We start from the raw sequence: 19,976 nt of genomic DNA, 5'->3' as shown, positions 1-19,976 counted from the left end.
TTTGACTCCATTCCATTCCATTCCACTCCAATACACTCCAGTGCATTCCACTCCTTTCCACTCCATTCCTCTCCACTCCACTCCATTCCACTCCACTCCACTGTATCCCATTCAATTCCAGCCCATTCCATTCCACTCCACTACACTCCATTCCATCCCATTCCACTCTATTACAGTCAATTCCTCTCAATTCCACTCTATTCCACTCCTCTCCATTCAATTCCATTCCACTCCATTCCATTCCAATACTTTCCATTCACACCATTCGTCCCCAATCCCCTCCATTCCACCACACTACAATCCATTCCATTCCATTTCACACCATTCCCCTCCACTCCTTTCCACTCTACTCCATTGCACTGCACTCCATTCCATTTCATTCCATTCCACTCCACTCCATTCCACTTCATTACACTCCATTTCATTCCATTCCGTTCCATTCCATTCCATTCCATTCCACTGCATTAGATTCCATCCCACTCCATTCCAGTCCACTACACTCCATTCCACTCAACTCCACTCCACTCCACTCCATTCCATGGCATTCCATTCCACTCCACTCCATTCCATTCCTTTCCACTGCATTCCTTTCCATTCCATTCCACCCCACTACACTCAAACCCACTCCGTTCCATTCTATTCCATGACATTCCGCTCTATTCCATTCCATTGCATTCCATTCCACTCCAGTCCAGTCCCTTCCACTCCAGTCCACTCCATGACACTCCACTCCACTCCATTCAATTTCATTCCATTCCACTCCATTCCATTCCATTCCACCTTAATCCATTCCAATCCACTCCACTTCCATCCACTCCATTCCATTCCATTCCATCCAACTCCATTCCTCTCCACTCTACTCCATTCAAATCCACTCCCATCCATTCCATTACATTCCATTCAACTTCACTCCATTCCTCTATACCCCAATCCACTCCACTCCACTCCATTCCATTCCATTCCATTCCGTTCCACTCCATTCCATTCCACTCCACTCCAATCCATTCCACTCCACTCCATTTCATTCCATTCCAATCCACACCACTGAATTCCAATCCATTCTATTCCACCACTCCCCATTCCATTCCAGTCCATTCCCTCCCACTACACTCCATTCTACTCCACTCCACTTCACTCTACTCTACTCCATTCCATGACATTGCATTCCTTTCCACTACATTCCATTCTATTCCATGCATTCAATTCCATTCCGCTCCACTCCACTACACTCCACTCCAGTAAATTCCACTCCACTCCACTCCCCTCCACTCTTGTCAATTGCACTCCATTCCATTCCATTCTATTACACTCCACTCCAGTAAATTCCACTCCACTCCACTCCCCTCCACTCCTATCAATTGCACTCCATTCCATTCCATTCTATTACACTCCACTCCATTCCATTCCATTCCACTCCACTTGATTCCACTCCATTCTGTTCCACTCCATTGCACTCCACTCCACTGAATTCCATTTCACTCCACTTGACTCCACTCTATTCCGTTCCACTACATTGCACTCCACTCCATTCAATTCCATTCCATTCCATTCCAACGATTTCCATTGATTCCAATCCATTCCATTCCACTACACTCTATTCTACTCCACTCCACTCCACTCTACTCCATTCCACGTCATTGAATTCCATTTCACAACTTTCCATTCTATTCCACGGAATTCCATTCCATTCCATTCCACTCCCCTCCAATCCAGTAAATTCCACTCCAGTCCAATCCACTCTATTCCAGTCAATTACACTCCATTCCATTCCATTCCATTCCACTACACTCCGTTCCATACCATTCCACTCCAGTCGACTCCACTCAATTCCATTCCACTCCACTCCACTTGACTCAACTCCATTCCATGCCACTCCATTGCTCTCCACTCCACTCCATTCTACTTCATTTCATTCTATTCCACTCCATTCCATTCCATTTCATTAAATTACGTTCCCTTCCACTCCATTCCACTACTTTTCCTTCAATTCCATTCCTTTCCTCTCTGTTCCACTCCACTCCACTCCACTCCCCTCCTCTACACTCCATTCCATCCCACTCCATTACATTCCACTCCATTCCACTCCAAACCTCTCCATTCCTCTTCACTCCATTCCATTCAATTTCACTCCACTCCAGTCTATTCCACTGCACCCCACGCTAGTCCATTCCACTCCATTCCACTCCACTCTATTCCATTCCATTCCATTGCAGTCCATTTCTTTCCATTCTACTGTCCTACATTACACTTCGCTGCATTCCACTCCACTCCATTCCATTCCATTCCATTCAACTCCGTTCCACTCTATTCCATTCCATTCCATTCCACTCGAATCCTTTCCATTCCATTGCATTCCACTCCACTCCATTCCTCTCCACTCCACTCCATTCCACTCTACTCCATTACATTACATTACATTCATTTAAACTCCATTCCATTCCACTTCACTCCATTCTAGTCCACTGCACTCCCATGCATTCCATTGCATACCATTCCATTTCATACCACTAAACTCCACTTCATTCCACTCCACTCCATTCCATTCCATTCCATTCCATTCCATTCCATTCCATTCCATTCCCTTCCCTTCCGTTCCATTCCCATCCCTTCCATTCCATTCCATTCCCTTCCATTCCACTCCATTCCATTCCATTCCATTCCAGTCCAATCCACTCCATTCCAATCCATTCTACTCCACCCCATTCCATTCCATTCCAATCCAATCCACTCCATACCATTCCACTACATTCCACTCCCCTCCATTCCATTCCAATCCAATCCACTCCATACCATTCCACTACATTCCACTCCCCTCCATTCCATTCTATTCCTTTTCATTCCACTCAACTCCACTCCACTCCACTCCTTTCCATGCCATTGCATTCCACTCCAGTCCATTCCGTTCCATTCCTCTCCATTCAATTCCATTCCACTCCACGCTACTCTACTCCAATCGAATCCATTCCTCTCCTCTCCACGGCACTCCATTCTATTCCATACCTGTCCATTCCATTCCATTCCTCTCCATTCCATTCCATTCCACTCTACTCCATTCCACTCCACTCCATTCCTCTCCACTCCTTTCCATTCTATTCCGTTGCATTCCACTCCACTCCACTCCAACACGTTCCATTTCACTCCACTGAACTCCAATCCACTCCATTCCACTCCATTCCAGTCCATTCCATTCCTTTCTCCTCCTCTATACTCCATTCCACTCCACTCCATTCCACTCCACTCTATTCCGTTTCACTCCATTCCATTCCCTTCCACTCCATTCCATTCCATTCCACTCTACCCCATTCCACTCTTCTCCATTCCACTCCACTCCTTTCCATTTCTTTCCATTCAACTCCATTCCACTCCACTCCATTCCACTCCAATCCACTACATTCTTTCCTTTCCAATCCACAACACTGCATTCCACTCCACTCCACTCTGCTCCATTCCATACCATTCCACTCAATTCCATTTCACTCCAATCCATTCCAGTCCACACCACTCCATTCCACTCCACTCAATTCCATTCTATTCCACTCCACTCCACTCAACAATTTTCCATTTCATTCCATCCCATTCCATTCCAATTCTTACCTCTCCACTCCACTCCATTCCACTCCACTGCACTCCACTACATTCCACTCCTTACCATTCCACTCCATTCCACTCCAAACCATTCAATTCCACTCCACACCACTCCACACCGCTCCATTCCATTGCACTCCATTCCACTCCACTCCATTCCATTCCAGTAAATTCCATACCATTCCATTCCACTCCATTCCACTCCACTCATCTCCACTGCATTCCATTGGACTCCATTCCAGTACACTTCATTCCATTCCATTCCATTTCATACCATTCTATTTCACTCCATTCCACCTCACTCCACTCCATTGCTTTCCCCTCCACTCCATTACATTCCACTCCACTCCACTCCGTTCCATTCCACTCTACTCCATTTCTTTCTATTCAGTTCCACTCCATTCCACTCTATTCAGTTCTCTCCATTCCACTCCATTCCACTCCATTCCCTTCCATTCCACTCCATTCCATTCCATTCTATTCCACTCCATTCCATTCCACATAATGCCTTTCCAATCCACTCTACTCCACTAAACCCCTCTCCATTCCATTGCACTCCATTCCATTCCACTCTTAACCACTCCATTCCAATCCATTCCGCTGCTGTACATTCCATTCCACTTTGCTCCATTCCATTTCATTACATTCCACTCCACTGTATTCGTATTCATTGCACTCATTCCACTCCACTCCACTACATTCCATTCCATGGCTTCTGCTTCACTGCACTCCTTTCCATTCCATTCGACTGCATTTCATTCCATTCCCCTGCATTTCATTCCATTCCCCTCCATTCCAGTCCATTCCACTCCACTCCACTCATTTGCAGTCTACTCAACTCCATTGCACTCTAGTCCATTTCCCTCCAGTTCACTCAACTCCATTCGATTCCATTCTAATCCACTCAACTCCATTACATTTCAGTCCACTCCATTCCATTCCATTCCTTTCCATTGCACTCCACTCCACTCCACTCCACTCCACTCCATTAAACTACATTCCATTCCATTCCACTGCACTCCACTCCACTCCACTCCATTAAACTGCATTCCATTGCAGTCCACTCCACTCCATTCTTTTCGATGCCATTCCACTCCACTCCTTTCCGTTCCATTCAACTCCACTCCACTCCAGTCAAGATCATTCCACTCCTTTCCACTCTGCTCCACTCCATTCCATTCCATTCCATTCCTCTCCAGTCCACTCCAGTCTATTCCACACCATTCCTCTCCACTCCACTCATCTCTAATCCACTGTATTCCATTCCACTCCATTCCACTATATTCCTCTCCACTCAATTCCACTCCACTCTACTCCATTCCAGGCCACTAAATTCCATTGCATTCCACTCCACTCTACTTCTTTCCACTCCACTCCATTGCACTCCATTTCACTCCATTCCAGTCCAATCCACTCCATTCCACTCCATTCCATTCCTTTCCACTGCAGTCCACTCCATTCCACTCCATTCCATTGCACTGCATTCCGTTCCAATCTATTCCATTCCATGCAATTCCATTCCATTCATTCAATTCAATTCCATTCCATTCCATTCCACTCCACTCCACTGCATTCCATTCCACTCCATTCCATTCCACTCCACTCTATGCCACGCCAACACCCTCCGTTCCATTTCACTCCATTCCATTCCACTCCAAACGACTCCACCCACTCCATTCCACTCCAGTCCATTCCACTCCTCTCTGATCCATTCCGTTCCACTCAATTCCACTCCACTCCACTGCATTCCAATTCATTCCACTCCATTCCACTCCAGTCAACTCCTTTCCATTCCATTCCATTCCACTCTTTTCCACTCCACTCCACTCCATTCCACTCCACTCTACTCCATTCCTTGTCATTCCAATCCGTTCCACTCCATTTAATTCCATTCCACTCCCTTCCATTCCATTCCACCCAATTCCAGTCCATTCCACTCCACTACACTCCATTCCAGTCCATTTGACTACATTCCACTCCACTACTCTCCACTCTACTTCACTCAACTCCATTCCATTCTATTCCATTCGACTACACTCCATTCCATTCCAGTCCACTCCATTCCATTCCATTCCATTCCATTCCACTATACTACACTACAGTCCTCTCCATTCCTCTTCATTCCATTGCAATTCACTGAACTCCACTCCGTTACACTCCATGCAACTCCATTCCTATCCCCTCATTTCCTCTCCAATCCATTCTATTCCATTCCACTCTGCTGCACTCCACTCCAGGCCATTCCATTCCATTTCACTCCACTCCCTTCCATTGCATTACATTCCACTCCTCTACACTCCACTCCAGTCCTTTCCAGGCCATTCCACTACACTCAACTCCACTCCACTCCACTCCAATACACTGCATTCCATTCCACTCCACTCCATTTCATTCCATTCCACTCCACTCCATTTCATTCCATTCCTCTCCATTCCATTCCATTCCAGTCCTCTCCATTCCATTCCATTACCTTCCACTCCGCACCACTCCATTCCATTCTACTCCATTGCATTCCACTCCACTCCATTCCATTCCATTCCTCTCCATTGGAAATCTCTCCATTCCATTCCATACTATTACACTCCACTCCACTCCAATCCAATCCATTGCATTCCATTCCACTCCACTCCTTTCCATTCCACTCCATTCCTTTCCATTCCATTCCACTCCATTGCATTCCATTCCAATCCACTCCACACCATTCCATTGCACTCCTCTCCACTCCATTCCACTCCACTCCACTCCATTCCATTCCTCTCTACTCTATTCCATTCCATTCCACACCATTTCCCTCAAATTCATCCCACTACATTTCACTCAATTCCAGTCCATTCCACTCCACTCCACTCGATTCCATTCCACTGCACTCCACTTCATTCTATTCTAATCCAGTTCACTCCACTCCATTCCATTTAATTCCACTAGATTCCATTCCACTCCATTCCTCTCCATTCCACTCCACTCCATTCCATTCCATTCCACTGTGTTCCATTCCACTCCACTACACTCCATTCCATTCCACTCCACTCCACTCCATTGCCATCCATTATACTCCACTCCATTCCATTCCCTCCACTCCTTTCCATTTCTTTCCACACCATTCCATTGCATTCCACTCCACTTCATTCTATTCCACTCTACTCCACTTCATTCCCCTCCAATCCATGCCATTCCCTTCCAGTCTAATCTATTAAATTCCATTCCATTCCACTCCATTCAACTCCGCTGCATTCCTTTCCATTACAATCCACTCCAATCCACTCCATTCTATTCCACATCATTCCACTCTCGTCCATTCCATTCTTCTCCCCTCCACTCCACTCCAGTGCATTCCATTCCACTTCATTACATTCCTCTCCATTCAACTCCACTCCAGTCCTTTCCACTCAAACCCATTCCATTGCATTCCATTTCCCTGCACTCCATTCCACCACAGTACATTCCAATCCATTCCACTCCAATGCACTCCACTCTTTTCCATTCCACTCCACTCCTTTCCATTCCACCATATTCCATTCTATTCCATTCAACTCGACTCCGTCTAGTCCAATCCACTCCACTCCACTCCACTGCATTCCATTGCATTCCATTCTTCTCCATTCCAATCCGTTCCATCCTACTCCATTCCACTCCACTCCAATCCACTGCACCCCATTCCATTCCATTCCAATCAACTCGAATCCACTACACTCCAATATATTCCACTCCACTCTACTCCATTTCATTCCATTCCATTCCACTCCACTCCATTCCACTCCACACCACTCCAATCCTCTCCACTCCACTACATTCCTTTCCAATCCACTCCATTCGATTCCACTCCATTCCTTTCCATTCCGTTCCATTGAACAGTACTCCACTCTAATCAACTTCTCTCAAATCCATTCCACTTAATTCCATTTCACTCCATTACACTACAATCCATTCCATTCCATTCCACTATACTCTATTTCACTCCAGTCTGTTCCACTTCACTCCATTCCACTCCACTCAACTCCTTTCCATTACATTGCATTTCTTTCCACTCCATGCTATTCCAGTCCACAGCACTCCTCTCCACTCCATTTAACCCCATTCCATTCCACTCCACTTAGTTCCATTTCACTCGACTCAATTCCATTCCATTCCATTCCACTGCACTGCACTCCACTCCACTCCACTCCATTTACTTCCACTCCATTCCATTCCACTGCTCTGAACTCCACTCCACTCCACTCCATTTACTTCCACTCCATTCCATTCCACTCACTCCACTCCACTCCAATCCATTCCACTGCACTCCATTCCATTTCATTCCACTCTACGTCACTCCAATCTGGTCCCTTCTGTTCCATTCCACTAAGGAGAATTCCATTCCTCTCCACTCCACTCCACTCCAATCCATTCAACTCCACTCCACTCCATTCCATTCCACTTCACTCTACTCCATTCCATTCCACTCCATTCCACTCCACTCCGCTCCATTCCATTCCATTCCACTCCATTCCACACCACTCTATTCCAATCCGTTCCACTACATTGCATTCCACTAAATTCCATTCCTTTCCATTTCACTCAATTCCATTCCCTTCCAATCCTTTCCAATCCATTCCTTTAAATTCCATTACAATGCATTCCACTGCACTCCACTCCATCCACGCCAATCCACTCCATTCCAATACATTCCATTCCACTCCACTCCATTGCAATCCATTCCATTCCCCTCCACCGCATTCCTCTCCACGCCATTCCACTTCACTCTGCTCCTTTCCATTCCATTCCATTCGTTTGTACTACTTTCCACTCCATTCTACTCTACTCCATTCCACTCCACTCCGCTCTCTTCCATTCCATTTGAACCCACTCCAGTCCATTGCAATTCATTACACTCCATTCCAGTCCACTTCACTCCATTCTATTCCATTCCACTCCATTCCATTCCATTCCACTCTACTCCATTCCATTCCACTCTACTCCATTCCATTCCTTTCCATTCAACTCCATTCCATTTCACTCCAATAGATTCCAGTCCACTCCACTCCATTCCACTCCACTCCACTCCACTCTTCTCCAGTCAACTTCTTTCCATTCCACTCCACTCCATTCCCTTCCACTGCACTCCATTCCACTCCCTTCCATTCCACTGCACTCCACTCCATTACACTCCACTCCACTCCACTCAATTCCAATTTAATCTACTCAATTCAATTCCATTCCATTCCACTCCATTTCTGTCCCCTCCACTCCACTCTATTCCATTCCATTACACAGCACTCCTCAACATTCCATTCCAATCCAGTCCACTCCACTCCATTCCATTCCAATCCACTACACTGCACTCTATATCTCTCCATTCCATTTCACTCCACTCCATTCCATTCCACTCCACTCCACTCCATTGCATTCCATTCTATTCTACTGAACTCCACACCACTCACAGCATTGCATTCTCTTCCATTCACTGCACTCCACTCCACTCCCCTCCACTCCATTCCACCCCGTTCCATTCCAATCAATTCCTCTCCACTCCATTCCATTCCATTCCAATCCACTTCCTTTCGTTCCACTGCACTCCATTCCTCTCCACATCTCTCCATTGCATTCCATTCCACTCCACTCCACTCCATTTAAATCCATTCCACTCCATTCCACTCCATTCCACTTCACTCCACTCCATTCCATTCGTTTCCACTCTATTCCACTACACTTCATTCCACTACATTCCAGTCCACTCCATTCCTCTCCATTACACTTCATTCCATTCTATTCCTTTCCATTCCATTCCACTCCAGTCCATTCAATTCCATTCCATTCAACTCCATTCCACTCCACTCCATGCCACTCCACTCCAATCCATTCCATTCCATTCCATTCCACTCCACTACAATCGATTTCACTCCACTCCACTCCATTCCATTCCATTCCATTACATAACATTACATTACATTACATTACATTACATCATTACATTACATTTCACGCCATTCCAATCCACCTCACTCCAGTCCATTCCACTCCATTGTACTCCACTCCACTCCACTGCAATCCACCAAATTCCATTCCACTCCACTCCATTCCATTCCACTCCACTCCATTTCATTCCATTCAACTGCACTCCACACCATCCACTGAAGTCCACACCATTCCACACCATTCCATTCCACTCCATTCCATTCCAGTCCACTATAATACACTCCATTCCACTCCACTGCATTGCACTCTACTCTGCTTCATTGCATTCCATTCCATTCCAATCCACTCCACTCCATCCACTCCATTCCAGTACATTTCACCCATTCCACTCCACTCCACTCCATTCAATTCCATTCCACATTATTCCACTCCATTGCATTCCACTCCACTCTACTCCATTCCTCTCCAGTCTATTCCACTGCACCCCATTCCATTCCACTCTACTCCAATCCATTCCACTCTACTCCATTCCATTACAATCCATTTCTCTGTGCTCCACTCCACTCCACTCCACTCCATTCCACTCCATTCCATTCCATGCCATTCCTCTTGACTACATTCCATTCCACTCCATTCCATTCCATTCCGTTCCACTCTGTTCCATTCCATTCCACTCCATTCCACAACATTCCATTCCACTCCACTCTACTCCTTTCCACTGCAGTCCAGTCCAATCCACTCCACCCTTCTCAATTCCATTCCACTATATTAGATACCATTCCATTCCATTCCATTCCAGTCCTATCCACTGCAATCCTTTCCAGTCCATTCCCCTCCATTCCATTCTTTTCCAGTCCATTCCACTGCATTCCCCTCCATTCCACTCCATTACATTCCATTCCACTGCATTCGACTCCACTCCATTCCATTGCACACCATTCCACTCCACAACTTTCCATTCCACTCCATTCCATTCCATTCTATTCCATTCCATTCCATTGCATTCCATTCCTCTCCACTCCACTCTATTTCTTTCCACTCCACTCCAATCCATTCCATTCCACTCCACTCCACTCCATTCCACTTCACTACACTCCATGCCGTTCCAATCCACTCCATTCCACTTAACTCCATTCCTCTCGATTCTACGCCATTCCACTCCATTCCAATCCACTTCACTCCACTCCATTCAACTGAAATTCACTCCACTCCTTTCCATTCCATGCCATTCCACTCCACTCCATTCCATTCCAGTCCACTCTACTCCACTCCACTCCATTCCTTTACAATCCACTCCATTACATTCCACTCCATTCCACTCCACTCCCCTATATTCCACTCCACTCTTTGTCATTCCATTCCACTCTACTCCATTTCATTCTACTCCACTCCATTCCATTCCTCTTCATTCCACTGCACTCCACTCCACTTCACTCCACTCCATTCCAATCCATGCCATTCAACTCCATTCCACTCCATAACATTCTATTCCACTTCACTCCACTCTATTCCAATCCACTCCATTCAACACCACTCAGCTCCATTCCATTCCACTCCACTCCATTCCAATCCATTCCACCCCTTTGCACTCCACTCCCCTCCAATCCATTCCGTTTCATTCCATTCCACTCTATTCCATTCCACTCCATTCCACTCTATTCCAGGCCACTCCACTCCACTCCATAATATTCCATTCCACTGCACTCCACGCCATTCCATTACACTCCTCTCCACTAAATTCCAATGCATTCCACTCCATTACACTCCACTCCACTCCATTCCATTAAATTCCCTTCCATTCCATTCCGTTCCATTCCTTTCCACTCCAAAACATTCCATTCCACTCCACTCCACTCCATTCCATGCCATTCCATTCCATTCCAATCCAATCCATTTAAATTCACTCCATTCCATTCCATTCTACTCCATTCTAGGCCTTTGCACTGCACTGCTCTCCATTCCATTCCACTACACTCCATTCCAGTTCATTCCACTCTATTCCACTCCATTCTACTCCATTCCACTGCATTCCCGGCCATTACACTTTATTCCATTCCACTCCATTCCACTCCACTCCATTCCATTCCATTACACTCCACTCCACTCCATTCATTCCACACCATTCCACTCTACTGCATTCCATTCCTCTCCACTCCAATCCACTCCACTCCATTACATGCCTCTCTATTCAACTCCATTCCAATCCTTTCCACTCCAATCCATGACATTCCTTTCCATTTCCTTGCACTCCACTCCACTCCTCTACATTCCTTTCCATTCCATTTCATTCCAATGCACTCCAATCTTCTCCGTTCCACTCCACTCCAATCCACTCCTCTCCATGCCATTCCATTATTTTCCATTCAAATCCATTCCACTACACTCCACTACATTCCACTCCACTCTACTCCATTTCACTCCATTACATTCCATTCCTCTCCATTCCACTCCCCTTCACTCCATATCACTCCACTCCACTGGCTTCCATTCCATTCCATTACATTACACTCCATTCCATTCCTCTCCACTCAATTCCAGTCCACTCCACTCCATTCCACTCAACTCCACTCGACTCCACCTCATTCCATTCCACTCCATTCCATTCCATTCCACTCCATTCCATTCTATTCCATATCACTGCACTCTACTGCAATTCATTCCACTCCAATCCATTCCACTCCGTTTCATTCCACTCCATTTCTCTCTACTCCATTCCATTCCACTCCACTCAACTCCAATCCATTGCACTACATTCCACTCCACACCATTCCATTTCATCCATTACTTTCCATTCCCTTCCACTCCATTCCACTCCACTCCACTCCACTCCATTCCACTCCAATCCTCTCCATTCCAATCCACTCTACTCAACTCCATTCCACTCCACTCCATTCCATTCCACACTACTGAATTTGATTCCCTTCCATTTCACTCCATTCCACTCCACTCCATTCCACTACATTCCACTCAATTACATTCCGTTCCAGTACACTCCACTGAAACCCACTCCATTGCATTCCATTCCACTGCACTCCATTCCATTCAATTACAATCCAATTCATTCAATTCCACTCCACTCCACTCAAATGCATTCCATTTAATTCCTCTTCATTCCATTCCACTCCATTCCACGCCACTCCACTGCATTCCACTTCACTCCATTCCATTCTATTACACTCCACTCTACTCCATTCTAATCCACTCCATTAATCTCCATTCCAATCCATTCCACCAAAATACACTGATCTCCTTTCCATTACCTTAGATTCAATTCCATTCCTTTCCACTCCATTCCACTCCATTCTACACCACTCCACTCCATTCCATTCCCTTCCACGCCATTTCTGGCCATTTCACTCCAAACCATTCCATTCCATTCCATTCCATTCCATTCCATTCCATTCCAGTCCATTCCATCCATTCTACTCCACTCCACTCCTTTCCACTCCATTCCATTCCACTCCACTACACTCCAAGCCATTCCATTCCATTCCAATCCATTCAATTTTATTCCAATCCATTCCATTCCATTCCACTCCATTTCATGCCATTCCACTCCAAACCAGTAAATTCCATTCCATTCCATTCCATTCTTTCCACGCCATTCCAGTCCATTAAATTCCATTCTACTCCACTAAACTCCTTTCCACTCCATTCCATTCCACTCCATTCCATTCCATTCCTCTCCACTCCACTGCACCCCATTCCATTCCTCTCAATTCCATTCCATTCCACTCCTTGCCAATACACTCCACTCCACTCCACCCCATTCCATTCCATTCCCCTCTGCTTCATTGCATTTCATTCCCTTCCATTCCACTCCACTCCACTTGACTCCTTTACACTCCATTCCACTCGAGTCCACTGCAATCCTGTCCAGTCCACTCCTGTCCAGTCCACTCCCTTCCTCTGCATTCCACTCCACTCCACTCCTCTCCACACCATAGCATTCCATTCCACTTCACTCTATACCATTCCAATACAAGCAATTCCCCTCCACTCCATTCTATTCCACTGCACTCCACTCCACACTACTTCTCACCATTTAATACCGCTTCTTTCCAATCCAATGCATTCCACTAAACTCCACTCCTCTCCATTCTATTCTATTCCACTGCATTACACACCATTCCATTCTAATCCATTGCCATCCACTGAACTCCATTCAACTCCATTCCACTCCAATCCACTCCATAACATTTAATACTACTCCATTCCATTCCACTCCATTCCACTTCACACCACTCCACTACATGCCATTCCACTGCACTCCACACCACTCCACTACATTACATTCCACTCCATACCATTTAACTCCATTCCACTCCACTCCATTCCATTCCATTTCACTGCACTCCATTCCACTCCACTCTACTCCATTCCACTCCATTGCATTGCAGTCCATTCCCCTCCACTCCATTCCATTCCATTCCACTTCACTCCACTCCATTCCACTCTAGTTCATTCCACTCCACTCCGCTCCATTCTTTTCCATTCCATTCCACTTAACTCCACTCCATTCCAATCCATTCGACTCCATTCTTCTTCACTTCACTCCAATCCATTCCATTCATTTCCATTCCACTCCATTCCATTCCATTCCACTATACTCCATTTCAATCCACTTCATTGCATTCTGCTCCATTACACACCACTCCATTCCACTCCACTCAACTCCATTTCATTACATGGCATTCCATTCCACTCCACGCTATTCCAGTCCACACCACTCCACTCAACCCTATTCCATTCCACTCCACTCCGTTCCATTCCACTGCACTCCATTCCATTCCATTCCACTGCACTGCGCTCCACTCCACTCCACTCCACACCACTCAATTTAATTCCACTCCAATCTTCTCCACTCACTCCACTCCACTCCAATACATTCCACTGCACTCTATTCCATTCCACTCCCCTCCACTCCACACCAAACCAGTCCCTTCCATTCCATTCCACTACGGAAAACTCCATTTCTCTCCACTGCATTCCACACCACTCCATTCCACTCCAGTCCACTCCGTTCCATTCCACTTCACTCCACTCCATTCCACTCCACTCCGTTCCACTCTACTCCACTCCATTCCATTCCATTCCACTCTACGCCACTCCATTCCATTCCATTCCACTCCACTCCACTCCATTCCAATCCATTCCACTCCATTCCACTCCCCTAAATTCCATTCCATTCCATTCCATTCCATTCTTTTAAATTCCATTCCAATCCATTCCACTACATTCCACTCCATCCACTCCACTCCACTCCATTCCAGTACATTCCATTCCACTCCACTCCATTGCATTTCATTCCATTCTACTCCACTGCATTCCTCTCCATTCCATTCCACTTTACTCTGCTCCATTCTATTCCCTTCCATTCCATTCTACTCCATTCCACTCCATTCCATTCTACTCCATTCCACTCCATTCCTCTCTGTTCCAGTCCATTCCACCCTGCTCCAGTCCATTGCAATTCATTACACTCCATTCCAGTACACTTCACTCCATTGCTTTCCATTCCACTCTATTCCATTCCATTCCACTCTACCCCATTCTACTCCATTCCAATCCACTCCACTCCATTCCATTCCTTTCCATTCCACTCCATTCCATTTCAATCCAATCCATTCCAGTCCACTCGACTCCATTCCACACCACTCCACTCCTCTCCACTCAACTTCTTTCCATTCCACTCCACTCCATTCCATTCGATTGCACTCCATTCCATTCCATTCCACTCCACTCCTCTCCTCTCCATTACATTTTAACCTACTCCATTCCATTTCATTCCATCCCACTCCATTCCTGTCCACTCCATTCCACTCTATTCCATTCCATTCCATTCCACAGCACTCCACACCTTTCCATTCCAATCCAATCCATCCCACTCCATTCCATTCCAATCCACTCCACTCCACTCTACTCCACTACATTCCATTTCACTCCAATCTATTCCATTCAACTCCACTCCATTGCATTGCATTCCATTCTACTCCTCTCCACACCACTCCACTCCTTTGCATTCTATTCCATTCCATTGCACTCTACTCCACTCCCCTCCATTCCATTCCACTCCATTCCATTCCATTCCACTCCACTCCACTTCGTTGCACAGCATACTATTCATCTCCACGTCGCTCCATTCGATTCCATTCCATTCCACTCTACTCCAGTCCATTTAAATCCATTTCACCCCATTCCACTTCAGTCCACTCCATTCCATTCCTTTCCACTCCATTCCATTCCTTTCCACTCCATTCCACTACACTTCATTCCACTCCATTCCAGTCCATTCCACTCCACTTCAGTCCACTCCACTCCACTCCATTCCATTCCATTCCACTACACTACACTACGTTCGATAGCAATCCATTCCACTCCTCTCCATTCCATTCCACTCAACCCTTCTCCATTACACTCCATTCAATTTAATTCCACTCTCCTCCATTCCACTCCATTCCACTGCACACCATTCCACTCCACTGCATACCATTTCATTCCACTGAACTCCAATCCATTCCGCTCCACTCCATTCCACTACACTCCAATCCATTCCATTGCATTCCACTACACTCCTCTCCATTCTAATCTCTTCTACTTCATTCCACTCAACTAAATTTCATTTCAGTCCATTCCATTCCATTCTATTCCACTCCTTTCCATTCCAATCCTTTCCAATCCACTCCACTCCATTCCAATCCACTCCACTGCTTTCCATTCCAATCCATTCCTCTCCATTCCATTGCACTCCAACCCGTTCCAGTACCCTCCACTCCATTCCACTGCATTCCATTCCACTCCACTGCATTCCATCCCACTTAACTCCATTTCATTCCTTTCCATTCCATTGCAGTCTACTTCTTCCAATCCACTCCATTCCATTCCACTACGTTCCATTTCCCTCCATTCCACGACGTTCCATTACACTCCATTCCACTACATTCCATTCCACTCCATTCCACTCCACTCCACTGTATTTCACTCCTCCCCATTCCACTTCACTCTGCTCCATTCCATTCCATTCCATTCCATTTCACTCTTCTCCATTCCATTGCACTGCACTTTAATCCATTTCACTCCACTCCTCTCCGTTACATTCCATTCCACTCCACTCCACTCCATTCCATTCCATTCCATTCCATTTCACTCTTCTCCATTCCATTGCACTGCACTTTAATCCATTTCACTCCACTCCTCTCCGTTACATTCCATTCCACTCCACTCCACTCCATTCCACTGCATTCCCTTCCACTCCTCTCCACTGCACTCCATTCCATTCCACTGCACTCTATTCCATTCCATTCCAATCCATTCCACTCCACTCCGTTCTATTCCTCTCCACTCCACTCCCCTCCCCTCCACTCCTATCCTCTCCATTCCATTCCCTTCCATCCCATTCCACTCCATTGCTCTGTACTCCACTCCATTCCGTTCCATTCCAATCCATCCCATTCTATTCCATTCCCTTCCATTCAACTCCATTCCACTCCACTCCACTAGATTCCATTCCTTTGCATTCCAGTTCATTCCAATCCATTACAGGCCATTCCACTACAATCCACACCATTCCTTCCCATTCCATTCCATTCCAGTCCTTTCCTCTCCAATCAACTCTATTCCATTCCACTGCACTCCATTCCATGCCATTCCATTCCATTCCACTCCACAAACTCCATTCCACTCAAATCCATTCCATTCCACTCCAATCATTTCCATTCCACTCCTTTCGTGTTCATTTCACTCCATTCCACTCCATTCCATTCCATTCCATTTCACAACCCTCCAGTAAATTCCACTCCATTGCACACTCTACTCCATTCCACTCCAATCCCCTCCATTCCATTTCACTCCCTACCATTCCATTCCACTATACTCCATTCCACTCCATTTCATTCTTTCCACTCCATTCCATTCCATTCCACTGCATTACAGTCCACTCCACTGCACTCCATTCCACTCCATTCCATTCAACTCCACTTCACTCCACTCCACTCCATTTCATTCCACAATATTCCATTTCCATCCTTTCCACTCCACTTCACTCCATTCCACTCCAGTTCATTCCATTCCATTCCACTCTACTCCATTCCATTCCACTCCACTTTATTCCACTCCACTCCACTCCAATCCATTCCATTCCACTCCACTTCATTCCAATCCATTACACTCCCTTCCACTACACTCCTCTCTATTCCTTTCCATTACATTCCATTACACTCCACTCTACTGCTTTGTATTCCACTACATTCCATTAAACTCCATTTCATTAAACTTCACTCCATTCCAGTCCACACCACTCCATTCCACTTCACTCCACTCAAATCTATTCCATTCCATTCCACTCCACTCCATTCCACTTCACTCCACTCAAATCTATTCCATTCCATTCCACTCCACACCACTCCATTCCATTCCACTGCTTTACTCTTTACACCATTCCATTCCAATCCATTCCACTCCACTCCATTCCGTTGCAATCCACTTCACTCCACTCCACTCCAATTCATTCCACGCTATTCCATTTCCATCTGTTCCACTTTAATCCACTCCATTCCACTCTACTGCATTCCTTTCCATTCCACTCCACTCCATTCCATTTCACTCAACTCCATTCCACTCCAATCCGCTCCATTCCATTCCATTGCACTCCAGTTCATTCCAATCCATTGCAGTCCATTACACTACAATCCACGCCATTCCTTTCCATTCCATTCCATTTCAGTCCTTTCCACTGCAATCAACTCTATTCCACTCCAGTCCACTCCATTCCATGCCATTCCATTCCATTCTACTCCACAAACTCCATTCCACTCAAATCCATTCCATTCCACTCCAATCATTTCCATTCCACTCCTTTCGTGTTCATTTCACTCCATTCCACTCCATTCCATTCCATTCCATTTCACACCACTCCAGCCAATTCCACTCCATTGCACACTCTACTCCATTCCACTACAATCCCCTCCATTCCACTCCATTCCATTTCACTCCCTCCCATTCCATTCCACTATATTCCATTCCACTCCATTTCATTCCTTTCCACTCCATTCCATTCCATTCCACTCCATTCTAGTCCACTCCACTGCACTCCACTCCACTCCATTCCGTTCCACCCCACTTCACTCCACTCCACTCCATTTCATTCCACAATATTCCATTTCCATCGGTTCCACACCACTTCACTCCATTCCACTCCAATGCATTCCATTCCATTCCACTCCACTCCATTCCATTCCACTCCACTCCATTCCAATCCATTACCCTCCCTTCCACTACACTCCACTCTATTCCATTACATTACATTCCATTCCACTCCACTCTACTGCTTTGTATTCCACTACATTCCATTAAACTCCATTTCATTAAACTCCACTCCATTCCAGTCCACACCACTCCATTCCACTTCACTCCATTCCACTTGACTCCACTCAAATCTATTCCATTCCATTCCACTCCACACCATTCCATTCCATTCCACTGCATTAGTCTTTACTCCATTCCATTCAAATCCATTCCACTCCACTCCATTCTGTTCCAATCCACTTCACTCCACTCCACACCAATTCATTCCACGCTATTCCTTTTCCATCCGTTCCACTTTACTCCACTCCATTCCACTCCACTGCATTCCTTTCCATTCCACTCCACTCCTTTCCATTTCACTCAACTCCATTCCACTCCAATCCACTCCATTCCATTCCATTGCACTCCAGTTCATTCCAATCCATTACAGTCCGTTCCACACAATCCACGCCATTCCTTTCCATTCCATTCCACTTCAGTCCTTTCCACTCCAATCAACTCTATTCCACTCCACTCCACTCCATTCCACGCCGTTCCATTCCATTCTACTCCACAAACTCCATTCCATACCAATCCATTCCATTCCAATCAAATCCATTCCATTCCACTCCAATCATTTCCATTCCACGCCTTTCGTGTTCATTTCACTCCATTCCACTCCATTCCATTCCATTTCACACCACTCCAGTCGATTCCACTTCAGTGCACTCCACTCTACTCCATTCCACTCCAATCCACTCCATTCCCTTCCGTTCCATTTCACTCCCTACCATTCCATTCCACTATACTCCATTCCATTCCATTTCATTCCTTTCCACTCCATTCCATTCCATTCCACTCCATTCCAGTCCACTCCACTGCACTCCACTCCACCCTAGTCCATTCCATACCATTCCATTCCATTCAAATTCAATCCATTCCATTCCACACCACTACATTCCACACAACTCCACTCCCCTCCACTGCACTCCACTCCACTCCACTCCACTCTACTCCACTCCATTCCACTACATTCCATTCCATTCCTTTCTTTCCACAGTATCACACTCTGTCACAAAAGCTGGAGTTCAGTGGCACAATCTCAGCTCACATTTCTTTTCACCATCCATTTGCATTCCATTCCATCCTATTCCATTAAATATTATTTCAGTCCACTCCACTACATTCCTCTCAATTCCATTCCACTCTTTTCCAGT

Source organism: Pongo pygmaeus, chromosome 11 (assembly GCF_028885625.2).
Source record: "Pongo pygmaeus isolate AG05252 chromosome 11, NHGRI_mPonPyg2-v2.0_pri, whole genome shotgun sequence".
Taxonomy (NCBI): domain Eukaryota; kingdom Metazoa; phylum Chordata; class Mammalia; order Primates; family Hominidae; genus Pongo; species Pongo pygmaeus.
The sequence above is the reverse complement of the archived record's forward strand: the minus strand, read 5'-3'. Positions refer to the sequence as shown.